General features: G+C 46.5%; 1 protein-coding gene and 1 long non-coding RNA gene across 2 annotated transcripts in view; one reads left to right on the forward strand and one right to left on the reverse strand.

Annotated features, from left to right (window-relative positions):
- Positions 1-2,327: 2,327 nt before the first annotated feature.
- On the reverse strand, positions 2,328-14,664 carry LOC117893775. Its single transcript, XR_004648819.1, has 3 exons — positions 14,050-14,664; positions 6,517-6,585; positions 2,328-2,645 (listed from the first exon to the last, which is right to left on the reverse strand). It is a non-coding gene; the product is annotated as an uncharacterized LOC117893775 (long non-coding RNA).
- Positions 9,776-26,037, forward strand: part of LOC117893759 — a 48,146-nt gene continuing 31,884 nt past the window's right edge. The window contains exons 1-2 of the mRNA XM_034800498.1: positions 9,776-9,790; positions 10,259-10,265. The gene's annotated coding sequence lies outside the window, so the exon portion shown is untranslated. The remainder of the gene's footprint in view (positions 9,791-10,258; positions 10,266-26,037) is intronic.

A 26,037-nucleotide genomic window follows, 5' to 3' on the forward strand; every position in this document is an offset into this window, starting at 1 on the left:
GAACACGCAACAGCTGCAGCTGCCACGAGGGGCAGTGGCAGGGGCAAGGGCAGGGGTAGGGGCATTTAGAAAGTCACCCCAAATCCAAATACCAAATACCGATCCCCCGATTCTCATTCTCATTCTCAGACCCATTCCAAATACGAAATCCAAATCCCAACGACAGTCAGTCACATCACTGTATGTACGTGTATGTATGTATGTATGTATTTATGTATGAAGCGTGTATATATGCTGATTAGCACCTTGGCGCGAGCTCTGCTCTCCAATGGCATGTGCTATGTGCAGGCCATTACTTATGTAAGTGTTTTTTGTGTCTCCCCTCTACCTTCTACATACAAATACATACATGCATATGTATATGTACATAGTATGCATGTATGTTTGTGTGTTGGAAAATAATCAATTGGTAAATATGTTTATCACGACTTTTTTCGGGCGCATAGCTTTCCTCTTGTGCTCCACTTTGGACTGGCGCAGGCAGGCCGTTTCATGAATGAAAATTGTGAGCTCCGCTCCGATCCGCAGGGAGCGGCTGCTGCTCCAGGAGAGGCCATTGCCACATGCCCGTTGACACCCGTTCAGCGGTGGATCTGAAAGTTGGCTGCACATATCGCTTATCTGGCCGGGGGATCTCTTATCATTCGTTTACGACTGGAAAAGGGCTTTTGTAATGGACAAACAGGGCAGACAAATACCGTCATCAAGTTGTTTGGCATGCCTGGAATGTTGTTTGCCTTTACACAAGCGACCCAACCCCCACTCCCACCCCCTACTCCAATGCTGTCTTCTCATTTTTCAGCTCCAACTACGACTCCAGTGCCAGTTCCAACTCCAGCTCCGATTCACCTTGGTGTGACAGCAAAACGACAAAAGAAATGAAAGAGAGAGAGAGAGAGAGACTGCGCAGGCGCAACCCGTCTGTCCCATAAGCTTACTCTCTCCCAGGCTGGCTTGCTCTCTGGCTGCATTCCAAGCTTATTGTACTCACCTTCAACTCCAACTCCATCAGCAACTCCGACTCCGACTCGTCTGTCGTCGGCAATAGTTCAAAGCTTTGTTACACGATATCGTTATGGCGTTGTGTAGGCACACAAAAAACGAACAACAACAACCATTGGAATGTGGAATGTGGTATTCATTGACAAAATCAGCTTTCAAAATGATCTCACTTGTATAAAAAACAGTCAAACCAAATCGAAAACCGGTTTCGTAGTCAAATCATATATTGGTGGAGTAGTCCCAAACATTTTTCGTTCGTTTTCCGTTTTTCCCCCCATTGCATACACACACACACATTCACGTATGCATATACTATATATTTCACAGTTTTCAAGCACGTGCCTGGGCTCTGGTTCACATTTAATAACTATAATTACCATGTATGTATGTCAAGTCGACCCGACCGAAATTATATGCCGCCAGTTAACACTTTAAACGAGAAACAAAAACCGAAAAAAGAGCAGGCGCAAATTAAAAGATATGCTCGCTGCTCGTGCAAGAGTGAGAGGAGAAAAAAAGGCTGAATAAAAATACCTTTCGTAGCCTAAATATTTTCACACGCGCGCCGCCGCCGCCACCAACTAAAACCGAGCAGAGAAACAGAAGAGAGTGAGAGGTGGTGGTAGAGGTAGAGTGAGAAGAAGAATGATCTTACAGAAATAGCACACAATTAGTGGCGCTGAGGCTGAAGGAACTGTAAATATCTCAGACTTGAGACAGCTGCAGGTAGGGGAGGGCTAAGGGTGATGCAAGCACAGGGCAGGGTGGGCATGATATGATGATGATGAGGTGTGGGTAGGAGCAGAAGTTTATCAAATGCATGTGGGAGTAGGAGGACCGCACTTCTTACCTTAACAGCTTTAAAAATAGTCTCAGCCGCTGCGCAGGCGCGCCCCACTGTACTCTATCTCTCTCTGTCTTTTTCACTGTTTGCAACTGTATAAGTGTTGGAATGCCTTGCGCCAACAGCAACAACACAATCTCCATTTAACAATCATTATTTAGACATCGTTCCAGCTGTTCGACCGCACCGTGCCGTGCGAAGGGAGCCCTGGCGCTGCTCCCGCGATGATCACACGCTGCTGGGAATGGAATCGAATGGGGAAAGGCTGTGGAAGGGGGGAACGGGAATGGGAAGCTGTGTGGGAAAGTATGCGCCTCTGCTGCTGCTGCTGTCTTGTCTCCTCTGCTAGCGTCGGCTGTCCGCTGTGAAATAAACAAGAGCAACTGGGCATGGCGATGCTGTTGCTTCTGCTGCCACTGCTCTGCCGCAGCATAAAATTAGGTCAACATTTTTTCATTCACTCTTTTTTGTTGTTATATTTCGACATACATATTTTGTGTGTTTAAGTTTTTTAGGTATTTTTTCTCTCTGTTGTTCCTCCTCCTGCTTTTTGCTGTCTTTCTCCGAGTGTGTGTGCCTCCAATTTTTTATTAACACAAACTTTCTATTGAGCGGCCACCAAACAGCGCCGCACCGCGCCGCGCCGACGGACGACAGAGGAATAGTTTTTGTGTTGTTACTCTTTTTTTCCACCAGCCAGCCACACACGAACTTCAGCAGACCGTAGCATTAACCGTTAGTTTTTTATAGCACATTTTTATGGAATGGAATCGTCGTCAGCCGGGCAGGGCCTGCGGAACTTGATAATACAAATATCATTTTTAATTGACATTTATGATGTGGAATAAAACAAAAAATAGAGAAAAACGGTCAGCAACTTCTCTTTGTTTCCCCTTTTAAGTTTGAGTATGCAAATTCCCCCTCAGAAACGAAACGAAATTGAAGTCAAAGAGGAAATCGCGTCGCCGCCGCAATGACGGCCAAAAACAGTCTGGGGTGCGTGCGTGAGTCCACGGACGATAGACTCTAATTTTCTGTTGCTGTCCTTTTTGCTGACATTACTCTTTACTTCACTTCACGAAGAAGGTGAAGGCAAGCTGCAAAACAAACGGGATCACTGTGCGAGTGTATGTGTGGGCCTGGTTGGGGTACAAGAAGTACACCAGTCCAAAGAGTTGGTACTCCAACACTTATTACATTCCGAATGTCAAGTTTAACCACACGTTATTACAAACTTATAAAACCATACTAAATTAATCCAAATGCAATACCTACTATTTTTCTCTTCGAGTGTATTTTCTGCACTCCCTTTCACCCCTTCTTGTATTGGTCTTTCGCTCGCCTGTTGCTTCGCCCTCCTTCACCCATGCCAGCCGCCTTGCACTGTAAAACGGTTCTTCCACTGGTTTTTTCTTCTTCCCTCTCTCTGTTCTTTTTCTTGATTTTGCTGCTCTGGTTTTTTTTGTTGCGGCGGCTGTCTGGCAGCCGCATTCTATGCTGGTGGTTGACTCTTGTTGTTTTTGTCTCGCGTCTCCGTTTTATGCTGAGTGATGCAACTTTTTCAAGAGAGCGCGCTCAATTTATGTGTGATATGACCGTACTGCGTTCCCATTCCCATGAAGGTTAGGATTCGAATTCGGCTCGAAACTCCACTCCAAGTCCACCAAAAAAGCAACAAAACTGGTATGCCGCTCAACCCACGCTCTCCGAGATTGAGCGAGAGAACGTTCGTATGACTCACTCTTGAAAAATTTCAATTTGAATTTCTAAATAGACGCCACACACACTGACACACGGGCAGAGACAGAGAAGCGCAGCATCCAATTTCAGCCAATAAATATTTTACTTCGCTGTGGCCTCGCTCCAAGCCGAAGATGGAGACGATCCCAAGTCGATCTTGTAACCAGCCAGCCTCTGCTTTGTGCTTCTCTGTATCTCTCACAGTGTACATACACACACAAATACATGCAAGTACATACATGTTACGTACAGATGTGTGTGCTGGCAAATTCCAAAGAGCTTACCCATGTGGACTGGCCCTGGCTTAGAGGTTAGAATCAGCAGCAGCAGGAGGGGCAGCGGCTCCTGGGATGTCAATGGAACCAGCGACGACACAAAGTCTTTGGATGAAAACCAGTTTTTGAGACATTTTTCTTGTTACTTTTCGCAAACGTGAGTTCTATTTGGCTTAATTCTTCGCACAGGAACGGAACCGCATTCCAGACTACACACTCACACAAAAACACACATACGAGTACAGCTACAGGGACACGAGTCGAGTTTAACTTTAATTTTTCCACGATGCCGCCGCCACTGCCACAGCAGACTTTCCTCTTCGCTTCGCTTCGCTCCTCAACATTTCGTTATTTGAACTTTCTGGAATGCGGTCGCACAAGTTTTGGTGTGGCGTGTAGCCCCGCTGTCTGTCTGTCTGGGGCCGCCGTGTCCAAGGGGAGTCGTCAGTCTCCTTAAAGTTCGTAGAGAGGGGACGCCACTGTTGTTCTTCAGCCGCATACTTTATTGCATTTTAATATTTACTGTTCACACTATCTAATTTTATTTGTTTAATATTTTTAACATCCGTTCGAGAATGGTTTTTTTTTTTTTTCTTTACTTCAGGCTGCGAAGCGTACAACGCGGAGCGAACACGACCATTGCGCTGTAGCTAGATTTACTGAATGAAAATTTGTCTTTTCTTTTACGCGATCTTTCGTTGCTAGCGTCTTTTTCAGAGACCGAGACAGAGGCAGCGCAGCGGCAGCGGTTGAGCTGAGGCAGCGACTACAGCAGAATCAGCGCCGCGGCAGCGCCTGCGCAGTTCGAAAAAGTTGTACGTCGTGTGTTAGTGTGTGCGTGTGTTTGCTGTATCTGCATTTGTGTCCGTGTGTCGTATCGGTGTGCTAGAAAGTTTTTTTTTATACTAAAACGAACCACACTATGTTTTCTCGTGCTGCTCCATTCCATGATGTTTGACTCGTAGCATAAGAAACTTACAAAACGGCATTCCACAAACAAACTGACACTGGCCCCTGCCCCTGTTCATGCCACAGACCCCCCGCCAGCCGTCCCTCCCTTCCACTCTGCAGATCTTATGAACCGATCCAAGCCGGCAAGAAAAGTATCTGTATCTGTGGCTGCTATATCTCGGTGCTGTCGCTGTGTGCTACTTTTGCATTTTGTCGCAACATCTTTTTTTCGCTGGGCTTGCATTTGTTGCCTTTGGAATAGGGTTTAATTGTCTACTACTAATTCTACTACTATTCCGTTCTACTGTTCTTTTTTGTCTGTATTTTGCTTATGCTAATCTCGCACTTCTCATTCATCGCTCATTCTCCTGCTCATTCATACAATTCGCCTGCTCCTTCTTGCTTTTGCCTTCTTATACTTTTTGTTTTATGTTGTAATCTACGAACAATAAAATGTTTTTGTGGCTTTCGTAAGTGTCTTTTTTTTTGGAATGTGTGTTGAGTGTGTGTGTGTGTGCGTGTAGCTGGTGGCGTTCTTTTTTGTAAACAACCATCAAACGCACACACACACACATCGAACTCTAACAAAAATTCGTCATTGAACGGTAAAAAAAAAACAAATTCCAACGTGTTTGACTTTGTCTCTGGCTCCATCTCTGTCCCACCCGCCGCCACCGTCATTCGCTGCGTCCCGCTCTAGTGTGTGGATTTTTTCAATTACAAGTTTGTAAATGGAATTTCTGAACTTTATGTGAACGAGGTCATTTACAGCGAAAAAAAACAAACACACACGAACACACACACAACAAGCAAAAACATAGCATTGTCGTTGTGCTGGGGAGGGGTGTGTTAGGAGGGGGGGTGGCCTAGGTTGGATAGGGAATTTTTGTTATATTCGTCATGAGCTTATTTATAGGAAATTCCATAGGCCTTACATGTTATTTATATGGACGAGGATCGCTGGCCGGGCAGGGCATGTCGCGTCTGACATGCATATCAAATGCCACAATGGGAGAGACCCCAAAGTTAGCTGGAGATCGTAATGGAACTGGAATTGGAACTGGAACTAGCTCGTTGCCATGGAAAATGTCGTATAAGTTTTATGACAGCTACCTGGAAATGGTCTTAAGTAGCGTGGAATTTATGGAATTTCCTGCAACTTTCTATAAAATCAAAAACTACAAAGTGCTGTCGAGAATTCCTCATAAATTTGTTCGATTTGTCATAGTTTTTGCACCTTTAGTTTTGATTGGCATTCGATTCCTTGAATTCAGCAGGCGCCAGGTGTATTTAGGATCGTTTATAATCCAGCCAGCCAACTGTTCCAGTATCAATGCAATCCATTGACAAGCTCGCAGCCCCCCCATCCACCATCCACGTAAACGAAGGCCCACCACGCTTAGTGCATGATCGTCGGAATGATAAGGCTTGGGCGGCGGCTACTTGACGCAAGAATTTCTGGAATTTCGAAAGTGTACACACACCTGTCCCACAACAGCGGTGCAAAGGCAGAGGAGAGGCCCAGACAAAGCACGCGCTCAATCTACGGCTTATCAAAATGCCCACGATAGGCCCATTTAAGGCCAAACTATAAACGACATGTGATGCCATCGCAAGCAAGCGTACCCCCCGACCATACCCACATACCTGGTGTGGGGCGGTACATGAAATGTTCAATTTTTGAGTCACATGCTTAACACTTACCACAGCGCGAGAAAGGGAGCGAGAGCCGGAGCCAGGGCGACAAGCGGAAATTGTAATTTCAGTTTCTTACTGCAAGAAAAGAAAAAAAAAGAAATAGAAAATCACCAACAGGAAAACATTTCCTAATCAAAAGCATTTTGGACTTTCGACTGTTTGTACTATTTACAACATCAACAGCAGCGTCAAGACCAAATAAATAATTAATACACCTTATCAGCGGGCGAGTCCGTCCACTCGAAGTGCCACCCCACCTATGACGCGAAGGCATCGGTATGCCGACGGCCGTTGCATGGTCAACGGTATCGTAAACGTAAGAAGCCAGAACCGGGCCTCAAGAATTACCCCCCCAACCAGACCACTCGAAAGCGTAATTACTTTTGGCGCTGCACCTTGGGACAAACAGACGAATAAATTGGCAAAAATACGAAAAATAAGAACTGGAATATTCAGTGCTGCATTTAATCGAGTTTCGTTTTATTATTTGAGTTGTGATTTCTATAAAAATGTTGGCCCAATGTGCAGCCGAACCTAATGATTAATACCAGCGATCTAATGGGGAGCACGTGATGCGCATACAGCTGACCAATCATTAAACAAAAACTCTAAGTGGAATGAAAATCGGTGGCAGCTCCAGCTGTAGCTGTGGCTGCCGCTCTAGACCCCTGGCTAGACAAATTGCACATAATTTCTACTCGAGTGAGCGCGGTCAGCCGGCAAAAAGTGCACCGAACCTGCCCAAAAGAACGGGACAGGACAGGGTGATCGCACCACTGAAAGACAGAGACGGAGATACAGTGCAGAGGGAGAGCAGCGAGCCACGTACCCGGGGGCCTACCACTTAGGTTAGTTAGACCCCGTTGACGACGTCGGCCTGCAAACTGGCAACTGGCAACTGCAACTGCGGCTGTGGCTGCGGCAACGGGAGGATCCCAGCCATTTCATGAAAAATTATGTCGTGTACAATTTTATGCATGAGAGACTTATGCAGCAGGAAAAACAAAACTGGGCAGCAAAAAAACAAAAACAAAACAAAAAACAACAAAATTAACAGTGTCTCGTCAGTTGCTGTTGCAGTTGTCGAGCGGTGCACGGTGCACGGTGCACTGTGCATGGTGCAGCACCGCCGCCAGGTTAGATAAGCCACTGACGACGCCGCCATGCCGGCACCGCTGCAATGGGCACACGCACACTCGAGAGCCATCTAGAAGACTGCGGCGAAATGCCAGCCACTGCAACGGCAACTGTGAAACTTCAGTTCAGCGCACAGTGGAACGAAACGGGCAAAAACATACAGCTGTATAATGAAGGGTATCGTGGTCACCATTCTTGATCCACAGTAAGGCTGATGGCAACGCCTGCCTGCCTGCCTGCCGTTTGCATTAGCATACAAGTGTTGGATAGCGTCAATTGAAAAAGAGCAACAATTGGCCCGCTAACGAACCGCCCGACGGACGCCGCCGACTCTCGACGCTGATGAGGAAGCGAGGAGGTGGCTGGAGGAGTCAAAAGAAAGCGCATGCAAGCCTCCAACCCCACTCTAACCCGACCCACATGCCACCAGTTGTGGTGCCATGTAGTACTATTCATGGGTCTGTGTCTATGACCGACCGCCGACAGCTTCAAAAGCGCCGGGGTGCTGCCACTGCCGCTGCCGCTGCAGCTGCTTCTCTGAAGATGTTAGGCGGCGGCTGTGCTGCTTCCTGAGCCCACACATACTCGTAGGAGAAAACCGTGAGGCTGCCATAATTATAGCACATTCCACATGCCAGAAACAGCAACAAACAGCAACACCAAACTGGCTGCAATCGGATGTGGCCAAGTAGGAGTCGTCGGAGTTACCCGGTTGTCCAACGTATGTAGGCTGTGCCCCCCAAATGTGGGCGTCGCCTCTGCCACCAACACGGTCCCCCCTACACTCTCTTCGTGTGCGCTCTCCACCTCCCGCTCGCTGTCAACGCATGATTTGCTTCCCGTTTCCATGTCCGGATCTGATGTATTAATGACATTTGCCCCAGTTTCGCTGCCCTGTTCCCCACCCCATTATCAAATGCAATGTGGGGGCGACTGCGCCGTCGACGTCACTGCGAGCAGCTGCGACGACTACGACGACAACGACGACGCCAACAAGCCAAGCATCTGCTCATTCATATTCATAAATTTAACGTCTTTTTGCGTAAGTCTCGCGCAACGGAAGTTGTGCACTCTCTCTCTCCCACTCTTCCTCTTTCGTCTCACACTCTTCATCGTTTCAGAATCCCACACTCCCAAGCCCTAGTCCAAGGTGTATTTGTACAAGGTGGAGCAGTAGCGATCATTGGTCTGCATTCTCTCTCACACTTTCTCGCCTTGTGTTTCTGCAGTGCACTGCTAACAAATTTGCAGCCACCGCAAGAGCGGTTCGTCTGTCTATGCGTCACCTTATATTAACACACTTTGCCATTGCACTCCTACTCTTGCACGCCCTTTTCAATGCAGCCAGACAATGTGCCGCTCTATTTTTGATGCATTCTCAGGCAGACGCGCAGGCATAGGGGTGGGGAGGCCGCAGACAACGACTGTGAGAAAGACTCGGAAGGGAAGAAGATGAAGAATGAAACAGAGACAGAGAGAGCAGCGGAAGGCAGGCAACAGGCTGAAAGAAAGAGCGAAAGCCAGACAGAGAAAGAGAAGGAGCGCCAGAGAGAGCTAAAGTTCAAAGCACTATTGAACTCAGCAAACGGAGCGCCAAACACTTTCGCCATAAATAGCGCAAAGTGAAAGGGAGACAGGAGAAGAGAGCAGCCGACCAAAGGGAGAGGCAGGAGGCATGCGTTTTATCAACGGAAGCCAAAGTCTGGAGCAAGGGCAGAGAGGAGGGAGTACGGAGCAAGTACAGAGTCTAGGCATGCGGAGGGGGTAGAGGACAGAGAGAGAGTGAAAACAAAAGTGACTAATGCACCAAGTGCGGAGCATTTCCGGCTACTTCCTGTGCGTGCGGTTGGCCCTACAAATGAGGAAGTGAGCGGCGCGGCTGCATTTGGTGAGTGGCAGAGCCAGAGGCAGAGGCAGGCAAACACAAACCAACAAACGAGAAAGAAAGAATAAATGAAGGAAAAGGAAGGAAGGAAGAGCGAAAAGAAGCAGGCCACAGCAGACCAGACCCTAAAGAAGATCCAACGCCCTTACGATATAAATATAAATCCCCCCCACCTCCTCCCACACACCAGGGGCAAAGCAAACAAATATACGGCCAGGCCGGATATATTGTGACCATATCCGAAACCAAAAACTCAACGCTCCATAAGTGTTACTGGGTGCGTGTGTGTGTGAGCGTGCCGTCCAGTGTGGGTTTCATTCATTCATTCATAAACTACATCCAGTATATAGTACACCAAAACATACATACATATGTATGTGGGGTGAGGATCGGGATTGGGATCGGATCGTATCTCTCCGTGTTATGTTCTGGCGATTGCGACAGTTTCAGTTCCACCCCATCCACCATCCTGAAGCTAAACGTATTGAATGGGGCTCTGACCCCATAACAAACAACGACAAACGATAGAGATACGGATCCGTTCCGAACTTATCAGTAAATAGTGCTGTCGCTGTCGCTAGCTGTTGTTGCTGTTGCTGGGTTATGCGTGCTGAATGAAATTTCATTGAAATTTAGAACAAATCTATAAAATGCAACGAAGCAAGCAACCGTTTGGGTAAATGGAAGTGAAACCACAGTGCGGTGTGGGGGAATAGGTGGAGAAAGAGCAGCAGCAGCAGCAGCAGCAGCAGCAGCAGCAAACGGAACGCCCAACCCTTCTGAGGCGCAACTGTGGAGCGATGACACGAGACGGACGAAGCAGACGAGGCGGAGGTGGGAAGCGCAGGCGGTGACGATGGAAGAGGTGGAGGCGGTTGTTGTTGCTGTTGCTGCATGATATTTATGAATGAATGAAATTCTGTACATGTATGTATGGAGTGCCTCCGCTCTGTAGCATGTGTGCGTGTCGTCGCAATCGCTACTCATGTGTGTGTGTGTGTAGCATTTAATGAATGAAAAATCCGAGGCAACGACAAAAACATAATACACGCACACACACATGCAGGCGCATGCACCCACACACATGGTCACACATACACACATATATAGTCATAACGGAAGTAAACCAAACAACAACAACAACAACGGCACAAGCACAAGCACGTTCATTCAAGTCGAACTACAACGAGTGTCTAAATAAGTCGCATGAATGCCCGCTTGATTTTCATCCACGGATTATATAGGATTTGATATGCGAGCACAACCGCGAGTACGTGTGGGCTGGCAGAGCACATGGAGAGGGCAGGGCAGCGCGCATCCCAATGCACAAAGAGAATGAATGGAGGTCTTATTTGTGCCCTGAGGGAAGGGCTAAAAGATGAGCAGAAGAAGCGCCTAATTCCAGTGTTGCATTTGCTAAGGCATATCCATTAACGGATTTTCTACAGCTTTTTCCCAGCTCACAGCATTTTAAGCAGAATTTCCAGTCACAACTTTTTGTATTGATATTTGCACATGTTTTGTAGACTTGTGGCGCTTTGATTGCTTCCAGGAATGGGAAATTAGTATTTCACATTTACAGATTGAGTCACAGCACCTAAACAGAAACAGAACCTATGACCAGCTGTACGGACAGCTATGGAAATGTATCTGGAATGTACGATTGCCTACATATAGGGAGGGTCATTTTGGCTTAGTCACTGGCGACGCTTGATGTCGCTTTCTGGCGAAACTCAATGAGTGAATCTCAAGAGCCAGCGAGCAACGACCTACCCGCAGATCGATGCTGGATTCGTAATAAGTACTTCCAGATTAGTTACACTTTGTTGGGCACTATTTATGGATACAAATATGGAAATGCCACAACAATAAGCTAACCGCTCCATCTGTAGGGTCGTTAAAAATGTGGAAATTTGCCTTTTTACAAAAACTTACAAGGAAAATGCCAACTATGACGCACGACGCACGCTTTGCAAATATCTATGGATATACTCATAGAGTGTTTAGCATCTAGGGGTGTGGGGGGGATGTGTAGGGCCTGGTACTATTGGGAGATGCGGCGTCAGCGATAAAATTACAAAACAACAAACTGCCCCCAAAGGGAAAGTGGCGAGAAAAGTGAACAAAAACAACAGACCAAATGACGCACAAAATTTTACAAGGCTGTCTGTCGGGTCTGTCTGTCTGTCTGCGGCAGTGTAACCCATGCCATGGGGCAGGAGTGGAGGGGCGAGGCCATTCTGTACGTCATCGAGTGCTGAATGAAGCTGAATGAAATCGAAATTGGCTCGGGTCCGGGGCGCCGTTTACATACGTCAGAGCCAACAAGGAAAAGTAAACGATTTCCAGCAGCATTCTCCTCCGCTCCTAATCTGTTCTTTTTTGGCTCCTCTTCTGATCTTGTTAATAATCGGCATTTGTTCTCTGTATTTACATTACGATTACGATTATTTATGCTCTTCGATGACGTTGCCTGGAGGCGCAAAGTTTGTAAAAGACTTGGCCATCATTTTAATTGCGCCAACTGTGCGCCTAATTATGGCAGACACTGTGGCAGAGAGAGGGAATCGTTGGGGAGAGAGAGAACCCAGACTGAGAAATATCTGCTGAGAGATTTATAAATAAAATGTTGTCTTTACGAAAATAACTAACGGATCATTATCGTCGGACATGTGCGACCCGAGTCTGGTCAATTAAAAGCCATCAAATGTCGTAAAACATCGCGCACAGAACAGGGTGTCGTTTTAGGGGAGAAAACTGGATTGGTGAGGGGTACAGTTTTCGCTAGAGGGTGTGAGGATTAAAAGGATTATAACTATTATTTGAGAGGTTCCCATGGCACATTTTGGGCACTTCTAAAAGCATTTTCAAGTACCAAAATCATCGTGAAAATATAGCCCAAAATATGGTTACGAAATTCCCTTAATTTTAAGCTCAAAAATTATAACTAAATTAGTATTAAATCCATCCATCTGCCATGATTATGGAGCACGTGTTTGGGACTTTAACATAATTTTACCCTAAATCAGAATTATTTTAAATCTTAGCTCGTGTTTATTTCTTTTTTTAAGCTCCAGTCAGCGATCTTTTGTTGGTGAATTTGGGTTATACGATTTCGATCGGACGGATGATAAATGCGTAACACTCAAACTGGTTCAATTTGGTGGATACTTCGATGTTGCTGTTGTTGTTGCTGCCTTGCCTTGCCACGGGCTGTGCCAATCTTAATTGCGCATTTAAATATAATGGAAAGACAGAAACTACAAAACTACGAAAACTACAATAAAAGCAACAACTACAAGCCAGAACACACACAGCCACAGCGTAGGGACTTAGGGTAGGGGGAAATTCCAGCACATTGCAAACTTGAGTCTCGAAAAAAAGAGGCGCCTGCCTCCCGTGAAACCCTCCGCGAAATAAAGCCCAAACCAAACTATTCTCCATGTCCGTCCATTGCGGTGCCCATCTGTGCGGCGGGTATCTGTCGGCGGCTCTGTATTGAAGCTGCGCATATTGCGCCTTTGTTATTTATTATTGTCTGCTTGTACTACTCGTGTAGCTGTGGCGGGGGGCTGGGGGCATATGGAAGGCGTAAACGACAATGAAAACTCTTTTTGCGCACTAGTTTTTCCCGCGCGCTCACCATGCATAGTTTTGTACTTAACAGGGGAAGGGGAAGGGGAAGGGGATGGCAACCCTAACCTCATGGTAATCGGTTTCAAATTACGACAACGACAGAAAAAAATACCTTGATTAATTATCGAATTAAAAATATCATTCATCAAAATAACAGTAAATGCGGTTGAGGGGGCCGCAACAGTCTGGCAACGCCACAGAGCAGAGCAGAGCAAGGGCTAACGGCGCCTAACTTTGAGAGAGTTCACGCGACTGCCTGTCTGTGTGTGTGTGTGTGTGTGTGTGAGTGGGAGAGAGACAGCGCCGCAGGCAGCAACAACAACTTGTTGCGCGTGTGGGTGAGCTTGTGTGAGTGAGAAACCAACTCAAACAGAGAGGCAGAGAGAGCGCCAAAGCTGTGTGTTTGTGTGTGTGTGTGCGAGAGAGCGCCGCGTCTGGCCTTGTCTGGGCTCCGCTCCCCCCTCTCCCACGTTTCTCCTCATGACCATCGTTCACCGATGTCTGCTTGGCGTATACTTGATATATTTTGGTGCGCAAAAAGGTTTCCCAAAAAGCTTTAAAGGACCGCATGGCTGCTGGCTACTGTTGCTGCCTGCCTCTGCTCGGCTCTGTCGCTGCTGTTCTGCTCTCTGCCGTTGCTGCTGTCTGTCTGCCTGTCTCTCGTTCTTTTGTTTCGGGTTGTGCCCGTTCTTTTGCCTCGTGTAGGACATAACTGCATTCGAACAGCTGTTTTCTGTTGTGCTGCCGAACGAACAGCTGTTTTGGGGCTTGCATTTACATACACCAACATGCGACACGACACTGATGCAGCAAGTCGCAGCAACTTGCCGAGAGTTGTGCATAATAAAGTAAAATTTAAACAAATTGCATTCAATACTTACAAAAAACAAAGCCATTAGACGATTATATAAGCACACATGTCGCCGACGGGGCCCTGACTGACTCGGTGTGTGCCGTGCTGTGCCGTGCTGCGTGTGTTTTGAGTGTTGGTGAATGTCGCTGAGTGTTGGTGAGTGCCGTTTGGGTGTGCGTGTGTGCCAGTTTAGTTAAATGCTGAGCACACGCACTGAATAATACTACAACAACAGCGACAACAACAAAAGCAAGGGGCTGATAGGCAAGTTTGCCTTTTGCTCGTTGTTGTAATTTTTGTTGAAGTTGTTGTAGTTTACTCTGCTCTCTTTTTACCCGCTCTGCCACTGCTCTATCTCTCTCTCGCAGCAACATTTGTGTCGTATCTAAAACATTTGCGCTTTAAATAAATATACAGAGAGCTTGTACGAGTAAAAGTAAAATACAAAAAATACAAACCAACCAAGGAAACCAGTCTACAACAACAACAACAACAACAACGAGCAAATTAGTTCAATGCACGCCGCCAAAGTGGAGAGGGGCTTATCAGCAGTAGACCAACAACGAAACGGCTTCTCACACCTTTTTATCTTTGCCTTTGTTTGGACACTAGGAAAAGTCGTTCTATCTTTTTGCAATAATGCCACTGGATTGGCTGGAAACTTTAGAGCAGGAGATCAGCTTTAAATCAGCTTAAGTACGATCAATCTGCGACTTCTTTGCGTTCAGCTACCTCAAAGTGATCAACGATCAATGATCAATGATCAGTTTGATCAATCAGTTGCTTGATGATACATCAATCCTGCTGCTATGCAAGATCACACAACTACTTCATCATTATCATTCCCTACATCATCATCATCATCATCATTATCATGATTGTCACTGGTACAAAGTTCATTTGTTGTTCTTGTAGTCCAGTTTGTTGTCGTTGTTGTTCTCATACTCTACACACACAAGCACACAATCAAATGAAATGAAAAATTGTTGATTGTATAAGTTCACCGTTTCTTTGTGTGCCCTACCCATACTTATGCCCCACACACACACACAACACACACACACATGACTGTTTCTATGTGTCTGTGTGCCTGTGCCTTAAAAGTTTCGGGATCTTTATTTGAAATGTATTTAGTTTTTTTTTGTGTGTGTTTTTTGTTCTTCTTTTTTCTTTGCTTGTTGCTGTTGTGCGAGTATTTACTTTTCCGCTTCTAATTTTAATTATTCAGTTGTGCGAGAGGCTCAAAAGTCGCCCAGAGCGCCAAGGTTTGTTTTTTAATTCTTCTTTTCGTTGCTGTTGCTGTTGTTGTTGTTGTGTGTTTCCCTACGCTCTTTTTTGTTTGTTAAATACGCCGTTTAAGTCGTTTTTCTTCCCTCAACTGCGTCGCAAAATTAGCGTTTAGTTTTTTGCTCTTTTTTTGTTTGTCACTTTGGTCGGAAGTTTTCTTTTTTTGGCTGATACTACGCTGGGTGGTGGGGTGGCAGTGAGGGAGGTTCGGTGCAACTAATTAATAATTACACACACACACACCAGGCACACACTCACACACTCGGACGATGGACAGCAGCACACAACACAAGAGACTTGGAAAAAGATTCTCAATTGAAATTCACTTCACTTTGATGTCTGGGGGCGCCCGCCCCACCCCCTCATGTGGATGGGGCAGTGGTGGGATGACGAAAATGTGTGGCCAGAGTCCGTCCAGAGCCAAGCGCCACAGAGTCGGGGCTCCAAGTGCTGTTGTTCTGCGGCTCTGTGTCTGTTCACCGCCTCCTCCTTCTGGCGGTGTGCGCTGTCGGTGACGTACTGAAAACCTCACTCAATGCCTCACAGAATTTAGTTTGACTACGAGACGATGAAGCACACCCTCAGCAGCAGCACACACCGCACGCACACAGCGACACGCGAGCACACAGCCAGCACACAAGAGCAACAAGTATGAATGAATGTGCTGCGCGATGCTGCTTCTACTTCAGCTGCCGCTGCCGCCAGTCGCTTGCCGCCGCCGCTGCCGCTGCTGCTGCTGCTGCCGACACTGTGAGTGCGAGTTTGCATGTAATGGTTAACGCCATCGTGGAACACACCGAAGAGCGACAACAACAACAGCAGCACGAAACGTAAGCAGTAGGAGAACGAACGAACGGGCGAGCGAGCGAACGAGCGAGAATGTGGATGACTGAAGAGATGGAGCAAAAGGGAAAAGAGAAGAGTCTGTCCGCCAGCAGAGAATCGCAGGAAAGGAATATGCAAGGCAGCAGGGACAAAATATTACAAAAACAACAGCCAGTAGTGGTAGAATCAGTAGTAGAAGGAGTAACCATTAGTTGAATGTGAAAAATCTAAAAATTTATATGCAAGTTTGTACGTTCTGTGACTGTTCCGAAAACAATAGCAAACATACTCTACACACACACACAACCTGCGCTCTCTCTTTCTCTCTCACACACAATCAGTCGCTCCCTCCCTCTCGCTCTGTCACATGCGGACAGCACGCGAAAAGCTTAGCTGCAGGGCGTTTGTATGGGTGAGCACGAACGGCGTCTGTCGCCTAAGCACAGCGAGAAATTTCATGAACGAACACGATCCGCCATTTTGCGATTCGGCGAGCGCAGAAACTAACGGGTTTTTGCCTGGTTTTTGGCAATGAAGTGGACTTTAAGATGGAATTTTCTGGTTATTAATAATTTTGGAGGGTTGCCCCATAATACAAGAATGAAATCAGACTATGATGTCAACGCTGAGTTGCTTGGAAAAATGGAATTTAGACTGGAAAAGAGGGAAGTTGAATAGTGGAAACCTATTTTCGAAGGTTTGCAATAGTTTAATTATAGTTTAAGAGAATTTTAAGGTTTTTGCGTAGCTTAAACTGCTTATAAACGGTTTGTGAATGCTTTAAGGGCTGTTAAAAGTCAAATTTATTTTATGGAAACTGCATCAAGGTAGTCAAATTGGAGCTTGTTCCCATGAGAAGGAAATCTGATTGATATTGACAGCTGGTACTTGTAAAATATTCAAAGAAAACTCAAGTTGGTGTCTTAACAAACTGGTTCTGATGTGCTTAGGATAAGTTTTCAATTGCAATAAATAGCTGGACCCTTCTAGGGTCATTGTTTGGCTTTGGTTTCAACATTTTCGAGCACTTTGATAGGTATTTTTGGTACAATTTGTATTGAGAAACAGCATAAGAAGTAAGAAGATTTATTGCCCGAAGACTTGGTTTAGCTTGAGGCATAAATCTGGCCCATTTTGTTATAAATTTGATGAATATAATGCTGATCGATCTCAAGGGAGTTGCACAACGAATTCAATTGGCTCTCTTCTACCTTCAATAATCAGCTTTTTCTTCGTCTGTTCTGGATATCACTTGGATCGCAGGCATCTCCATGAAATAAACTTCATTCTGTGGCTCTGCACAAGCGCGACTTGGGATCGTGGCTCCAACATGGCGCTGGTAGTACACCCAATTTGTGCACAGTGTAAAGACCCAGCCACACGCATACGATCAAAAGCAGCCCAAAAAAAAATAACAACAAAAAATCTGAAGAACAAAAAAAAAACGAGGAAGAAGCAAAAATTCCTGCGGCAGAGGAGAGTAAGCGGTGGGGGGCTTTATACACACAAAGAAAGGAGAGTGAGGAGAATGGTGAATGGTGGACTGGGCAGAGGGGTGGACAGTGGGGAGGAGAGCTAGTTACGCATACAGAAACAGAAACAGAAACGGAGCCAGAACCAGTCAGTGTGCCATATGAAATATGTAACATCATGCCCATATCACACAAGCGACGACGACGACTGCGGCTCACCGACACAGCGATACAGATACGGATACTAGAAGTCATGGGTGTGTGCGTGTGCGTGTGTGTGTGTCGGAGAGGGCTCTCGTGTGGTGTGCGTGTGTGTGCCGTTTGTGCCGTTTGTGCCATGGGGGCAACATTTTCTCTAGGCATGATATTGAAAATGAATTTCAAATCAAATCAAAAACTTCTTGCAATTAAAATAAATATTAATTAATTTTTGGTACACGAACAAAGAAGAAATGCCCCAAAAGAATTTCCACAATAAATGGGAAAATTTCTGCTCAGAAATCAAGAAGGGGAAAGTTGCATCAGAGCCCGCAACTTTTGGGTGCATCGATCCGCAGGGACTTTCCCCTTATGCTGCTGCTGTGCTGTCAATCCAATTATGAATTTGATCCTAAATGTTTCGAGTTAATTAAACGCTTTAATAATAGTCCACGTGCTAGATTGCTGACGTAAGGGTCGCGCGACGGCAGCGACAACGACGACGAAGCTGGCAACGAGCGACGCATAGGGGCGTGCACAACATCCCAATACCAATACACGAACACACACACAAACACACACACACATACTACTTTTTAGTGGTATTTCACTTAGTTTTTGGGAGCATTTCACACACACACACACAGAGCCCCACCAAGACTCTCTGACAACATTTTTGTGCAAAAATTTCTTCTCAATTTTTGAAGAAATTTTCATTAAGAAATCGCCACAAAATAAAGGCTAACTGTACAATTTTATTACAGTTCCTGGCCCAAATGATGTCCCTAGGCCACATGCTGCACAAGGATGGGCTTCCCTTTGGCTGCAAATGGCCTTTTGGTTTCTTTGAAACATTTAACTTTTGGAGAGCGCATCACGTGGTCAGCTCTACACAAGGCCTTGCGTTGCCGCCGTCCCCCCACCACAAGCCCCGCTGCGGTGAGCCAAAAAACCCCACTCTCCCACACACACACAGCAACACACACTTGAGAGAGAGAGAGAGAGAGAGAGAGCGCGGCAGAGGAAGAGAGCGCCCGAAATTAGCAATAATCGGCAGCCAAAAGCAAAAATTAACAACAACAAAAAAGCGCAAAACGCAAATAAAACAAAATGGCCGGCAGGTGTAGAAATTAAATTCATTGACGTGTCTCATTTCTCACCATTTGCAGCCATCTTTGCGCCCACTCCCCAGTGCATCTTTTCAATGCAAACGAAATAAATGGAGTCCAAAAATTACTCATTATCAGCCCATCATCGTTCATAGATCGCCGGCGCCATGCTGTTCATAGCAACGGTTCTTAGTAGAGCCCATACAAAATGGCGTCTCCGAGAAGAGACACGAGGCAACGCGATCGATCGTTTCTTTTCCATATTTTTTAGAGTTTTAACCCTAATTTTTGAAGCGATATTTGATCCGAACTCTGAGGAAATTGAGTCCATTTAAAGGCCATTTTATTTAGATAGAAATTTTTTATATAAGTGTAAGATGTGTGAGATATCCGTAGAGCTCATGGCACTTAATATTCTGAAAGTTCAGCCAAAAATATTATTCACTTCAATTAATGTGCGAAAAGCGCATCAGGAATTGATTTTGATCATTTTCAGCTCTGAATTTTTCTCTTTTTCAAATCATTTCTATAATAATAACCATTTAATTAAATATTGCATTAACAACCCTTAAAAGCAGCCCTTAACTCTGCAACGAAACTCTAGAAATTATAATCAAAATTGATCTTGTAACAATCTCCAGAGTTTCAATCAAAATTTCTTTGTGCCTTTGAGTTGCGAGTTTCATTTTTAGCCTCTTCTTACTTATCGCTCGACTTTGCAGATTTGTCTCTCAAATCTTATCCAATTCTAATCATTTTAATTATATTTAATAATTGCTAAGAATCTCTTCTGGCAGCGAGTGAGAAATTAGTTGGGCTGGCAAGTGTCGCAAGTGGGTTCTGGCATAGTTGCATCGATTAGACATTTAATCACATTTGACCTCAATTATTGGCATGCTGCATGCAATGCTACCCGCTCCCCCGCCCCCCTGGCATGTGCAACACGCTGCATTTGCATCCGAAAGATACAAACATCAAGCATGGACCGACGAGCGACGAGCGACCAGCAACCGGCAACCGGCGACAGCCTCCATTAAAATGCCCCACTAACTGCATTCCAAGAATTTACAAGTCAAAGATCGAATGTGCCCCGCTCAAACGATAGTGCCCCTGCACCATCATCATCAGCAGCAGCAGCAGCAGCAGCAGCCAGATGCATTGTGTCTATAGAGAGGCAGAGGCAGAGGCTGCGCCTGGGACTCTACTCTACGAATGGTTCTGGGACTGGGACTGGGACTGGGTGCACCAGGGCCACCGAGTCAGCGATCAGCAGACAACAAAGACTCAAATTGAATAAATAAAGCGCAAGATTTATGCATACGAAATTAATAAATTGAAATATATGTACAATAAGCATTAGGCGCCAACAATAAGTCGTTCCCAAGCGATCGCAAGTGCATCGAGCATTTTATTTGTCGATGCGCCCTCTGACCAACTTTGCTTCTGGCTCTACAGTTTATCAGTGGCGGGGCAGAGAGATTAACACAAACACAGAGACAGATGCAGAGATACACACGGAGAAACCCGAAAGGAATTACAGTGCGAGAAACCAGATATGAATTATGTGCGATAAGAGCAAAGTGCATTGGTGTCAAAACGAAACAACAGAAAACCAGAATGGAGTGGAGAGTGGAGAGTGGAGAGTGGAGTGGAAAGCAGCAACGAACTGCACATGCTCTCCATGAGCTCTGGCTCTGGGAAAGGTGTTGAGAGATTTACGAGGAAGGCAATCAGGAGTGCAGATAAGCCTGGGAGTAGAGAGGAGTGCCAAGTGGCTGAGTATTTGGGGAACTTTTAAGCAGAGGAAACCTCAAAAAATCATTCTGAAAGGAGCAAAATTCATTGGAGACTGATGTAAAGGGAGTAAAACTGGGAAAAATTACCCAAAAATGTGCTGCCAAGGAGGGAAAAACATCAGCTATCTGAGACCCAAAGCCACACCAAAGTTTTGCTGCTGATGTACCCTCACCCAAAGTTAGGGCATGCCGACTAAGAATGAGGAGCGTGGCTGTTGGTGTGTGTCTGCGGCTTTTCGGAGTGGCGGAGTGATGAAATGTGCAGCGGTGCCAGACCAGACCCGCAGAGGCCAACAGCAGCAGCAGCAGCGGCAGCAGCAGAGACAAGCAGCGGCAGCGGCAGCGGCAAGTTTTATGAATGAATGAATGCAACTGCAGCGACGGCAATGGACGGGCTCTGCAGTTGCCTGGGAGCCGCTGCTGCTGCTGCCGCTGCTGCTGCTGCATTTTGGCTTGTGAATGGCAAACGTTCGATCGAACTATTGTAATTACTACGAGATTATGCAAAATGCATATGCAATTAGTTGCCCCAGCCTCCCGCGCTGCAGCTGAAGCTGCCACTGTCTGAGTCATGGGGCAACTGGTTTGACTTGGCCCGAGAACAAGTACAAGTCGGCGTCTGAGCTGCAGTCTGAGTGCGAGCACTCGTGTGAGTACTTGCCGCAGAGGCTATGAACTCATTCGATTGGAATGTCCACTGATGACGAACTGTGGAGGAGCTCTTGTGCAACTGCCTCCGCCAACCTGTTCTGCCTGCCACTTGGGGATGTATCTTGGATGGGTAATTGCAGCAGTAGCTGCCAGTTATAGATTTGCATTTAATATTCGTTTCTCTTAGTTGCAGATGCAAATGTGGAGCCCCTCCCATTCCTCTAGCACCTCTTCGCACCTCTGAACATTCCAGTCCAGTCCCATTCAATGCCTTTTGTAAGCCCAGCAGCGAGGCGTGGAGGGATGAGATCCATAATGAAACGACGCCGAATGCCATCAATATGGAAAGGAATACAAATTTCTGGCCTATCAGTGCCGGGGTTTGGGCGGGGGGCAGCCCAAGAACTGATAATAATGTCGCCTGCGAGAAATTCCTTTAGCGGCATTTAAGGCCACTTAATTATGGCCCCCCCGCCACACTCCCCGCCACTCCAGGCACCCCTCTACCGCAGCCTGAAGAAAAATATAAAAACCGAACCCAATCCGAAATTCCAGGAATTTTCGTTCGACTTTGACTCTTGTTAAATATCCAAACTGCTGTATTTGTACATGTCGCAGGTTGCCCCGCACTCCGCACCCCGCACAGCGCAGCTACGGCTCCCCCTGCCTGCATTTGTGGCAACTGCATGGAGTCCACTTCACGTTGCTTTTTATGGCCCTGGCCTATGATGGGCTCTCGACGCTGCTCTACCAATTGCCAATAACCGAGCGGAAGGGCAGACGATGCAATGGACTCTGCTCTGCCGGAACATCATAATCCCATGACCACAGAGAGGGAGAGGATGGAGCTGCCAGCTTCTGGCAGCGTTCGATGAACCAATTAGATCAAACAACTTGCACCCAAAGCCAGCAGCCAGCCAGCCAGCCAGCCAGCCAGCGAGATGCTGGGTGCAACAATACAACAACAAGGAATGAGCTGGAGAAACCTTCCTTCGCAACCACGAAGCTGCAAATACACTGAAAGAACGATCTGGACGATCCAAATTACAAAGAAATTGCAGCAGAAAGTCTGAAAGTTGCAGCCATTTAGGTATCATACCTGGCAGCCACTTTTCATGGCCACAGCTAAGTACACTCTCCACCCAAAAGTGCTCCTAGAAGCCATCATACCCAACTGCTTCTAGGGTACAAAGTGGAAGTGGATGGAGCAGAAATTCTCAACGTACCTCGCTCCGGTGCACGGGAACGGTCATCAAGTCAGCTCGTTCAACATTCAAGAGGCATCGATGATAATATTCATTCATTTGATCAAACCGCCGACGATGTTGTCGACGAGCCAAGCCAAGACGACTTTCATTATGCCCTCAGCCTCGCTCTCCTGCCCTGCTGCTGCTCTTGCTCCTTCTTGGCCCAAAACCAAACTCAAGGCACTGAAGGGGGGCAACCGAGAAAACATATTGCCAAAGTGGCAGCCACAGCAAAACCAGCCACAGTCCACAGCAACAACAAAAACAACATAAAAACAATCTCAACAGCAGCATTATGCATCATTACACTGAGAGAAAACACAAGCGGCTGAAGGCGGAAAGAAGCTAAAAGTGCCCTAAAAGTGTTGGGCAAAAAGGAAGAGAAATTTGACATAAAGTGGATTCCCTTCCATTAAGGATCTGCCAGGAAATGGTATGTATTAATGGGATCTTCCTTGGAGCCCTGAGGCCCATCAAATACTACAAAAAATAAGCACAGATCCATCGCATAATTTCTACTTACAGCTCAACTAGATCCTTGGTTTTACTTCCCCGAAATATGCATCAGCATTTACAAGTGAAACTTTAAGCAGTTACAATTTTAAAGGAAAGATCCTCAAGTATCAGAACTATGGGAAAGATGATCCCTGGGGTAGCAAGGAAAATTCTTATTTTGAATATGGGACCATGAACATTCTCAGCTTAGTTTCCACATGCCAGCCAATTGGTAGACGGCCATGGTCTTTGTTTACAACTCACATCTCTTCCCAGCATTGCTGCCTAAAAGTTTTTCCAATTTCCTCCATGGCTTTTCTCTCAGTGCACACAATCGACACATTCACATTCACTTATAGGTCTCTCAAAATCGATGAGAAAAAGGAATATGTTGAACGGGTGGCGGTGGCGGTGGCGGTAACGCGGCGTTCGGTTGTAGCACGGCTCAAAACTGCTGTCCGCTTGTCCGCCACAGCCACAGCCACACACGGACACACACACACACACACAGCACACACAAGCACACATTGAGTCGAGTGCATCTGTATGCAGACGAAGCAAAGACCTCTTTTTAATGTATTGCAATTCCAAGAATTTCGGAAGAGGAACGTGAGAAACTTTGTTTTTGTTATTTTTCTTTTCTTTGCATTTCATTTCAAGATACGATGCCGATCTCCGTGTCTCGCCCCCGTCGCTCTACCTCTCTCTCTCTCTCTCTCTCTTCCTCTCTTTCTGTTTACCTCGCCAGGGTCCAGGTTTTTCGGAGGCGGCAGGGCAGTGCCAGCCTGGAATGGGGTTTGGCGGAGTGCTTCGGTTCGGCTTCGGCTTCGGTTTGGTTCGTCGTCTCCCACATCAGGTTTTTGGCCAGGGACGAGACGTAGCCTCTGCCGCAGTTGCAGTTGCAGCATGCCCCAGACCCAGACATTCATATTGAATACACTTAAAATTCTTTGTGGAATTTCGGTGCAGACTGCACTCGCGGCTCAAGCCTGAAGAGTGGGCCAGGCCGGGCCGGGCCAGGCCAGGCGTGTGTGTAGCTGTGTGTCTGTGTGCAGACTTGGCTAATAAAGCCGGCGACAAGAGAAAGCCAAATTCCAAGAGAACAACATTGTAGCACTTGGGTGGTGCAGCAGGCGACCAAGGCGCTGGCGGTGCTGGCGGTGCTGGTGGTGTCACCACCCGAATGGCGGGGAGCAGCAGGAGGATCTCCTTCATTGGAGTCTCGCATTTAGTTATTCTGTTTGCCTGCCAATCGCTGCTGCTGCTCTCGCTGCTCCTTTTGCCCCACCTTCGTCTGGAGTGGACGCGCCCTGCACCGCTGGTAGCCCCTGACTTTTGCATTTGCTGCGATTTGTGTGTGCGTGTGCGGGGCACATTTCTTTTTGGGATGCCGCTGTTCGGTTCGGAACGGAACGGAGCGGGGAGTGGGGTTGGGGTTGGGGGTTGAGGATGTGGCTGGGCTGGGACTGCGGTGGATGCCTCTGGAATGTGCATAATTTTTGTTGTTGCCTCTGCTGGCTGGAATACCCATTGCCTGGGCATGGGGAGTAGGCAGAGGATTGAACAAGCAGCAGGTGAGGGTTAAGAGTTGGTAGAAGGATAATAGATTTTTTGATGGGTTTCAAATTAAAGATTCTAGAGGATTATTATCTGAAGATAAGCAGCAATATTTCGATTTATCGTTGGAACCAATTTTAAGCACCAATTTGGTAATATTTCTGGAAGATCTTCGAACTTACGATAAGCCTCTGGCAGCAGCATTTTTCAGCATTTATCTGAAGCTTCATTTGCAGCAATTTCTTTTTTAAATCTTCCTTCAAACTGCCGCTCTTCTATGTGTTTCCAAAAAAGTTGAATCTGCGACTTCTTTTAGTGGACATAATTTCTATGTGCAATAATTATTAAATATTTCATGAGATAAGCTTTAAGTTTGCCTGAAATTGATCAATCAATAACGCACAAAATATCTGCCCGGACAACCCTCTACCTGGCTCTACCTCTCACATCTTTGCTCCACTCCCACAGGGTATCCCTTGGCCCATTCCCTCGACTGCCAGCCAGGAGCATTCTTGCGCTCTCTCGTTTTGTTTTCTTTGCTTCTTTTTGCTGTTGTTGTTGCTGCTGTTGTATTTTGGCTGGTTTGTTTTCTTTCTACCTTTTACTGTGTGGCAGCAGCGACAAAATAGCAGAATCCTGTTGCCTGATCGTTAACAAGATGCCAAGACAACGGGCAGAGGGGTGGGCGGCAGCAAAGGGTGGAGCCATAAGGAGGCTGGCAGCAGATTGCAGGAGCGAAGTGGACTGAAGTGGAGTGGATGGCCCATGGGATGGGATGGGAATATCTGGAATCTGTGGGAGCTTCGAAAATGTTGGCGGCAGCCAAATTAAATAGGCGCAAGCGCTTTGCTTTGCTTTGCTTTTGCTTTGAGTTGGCCACGAGTTTGGTTTGAGGTTTTGGCTGAAACCCAGAATGGGATTTCCAGCGGCCAGCCTTGTGGGCCTGTTCCTGGTTGTGCCAGAGTTGTTTGCGAGTTGATTGTCCTCTCACCTCAAGTTTTTGGCTTGGAATGCTGCCGCACGGGTAGAGAGAGAGAAAATCTTCTCACCTCAGCGAAAGATGAGCACGAGACTGCGGTGTGCGGTGTGCGGAGTGTGGAGTGGCAGGAAGAGGAAGCCCAGGACTGAGCGGGTTTCTTCTTGTTTTTCTTTTGAATTCGCTGCTTGTCTGTGTGTGTTTGTGTGTGTGTGTGTGTGTGTCTGCTGTTCATTATGATTATTCTGCTGGACTGTGCAAAAATCCGCACATAATCCGGCAGAACCAGTAGAACAACAAGAAGTAAGCAAAAGGACTTGGTCGCTCGCCGATCGTCTTCTCATTTCGAATGGGGGAAGGCGCAAAAATATCCCTTTCCTTTCCTTTCCTTTCCTCTCCTCAC

Source organism: Drosophila subobscura, chromosome J (assembly GCF_008121235.1).
Source record: "Drosophila subobscura isolate 14011-0131.10 chromosome J, UCBerk_Dsub_1.0, whole genome shotgun sequence".
NCBI classification, from domain to species: Eukaryota; Metazoa; Arthropoda; class Insecta; order Diptera; family Drosophilidae; genus Drosophila; species Drosophila subobscura.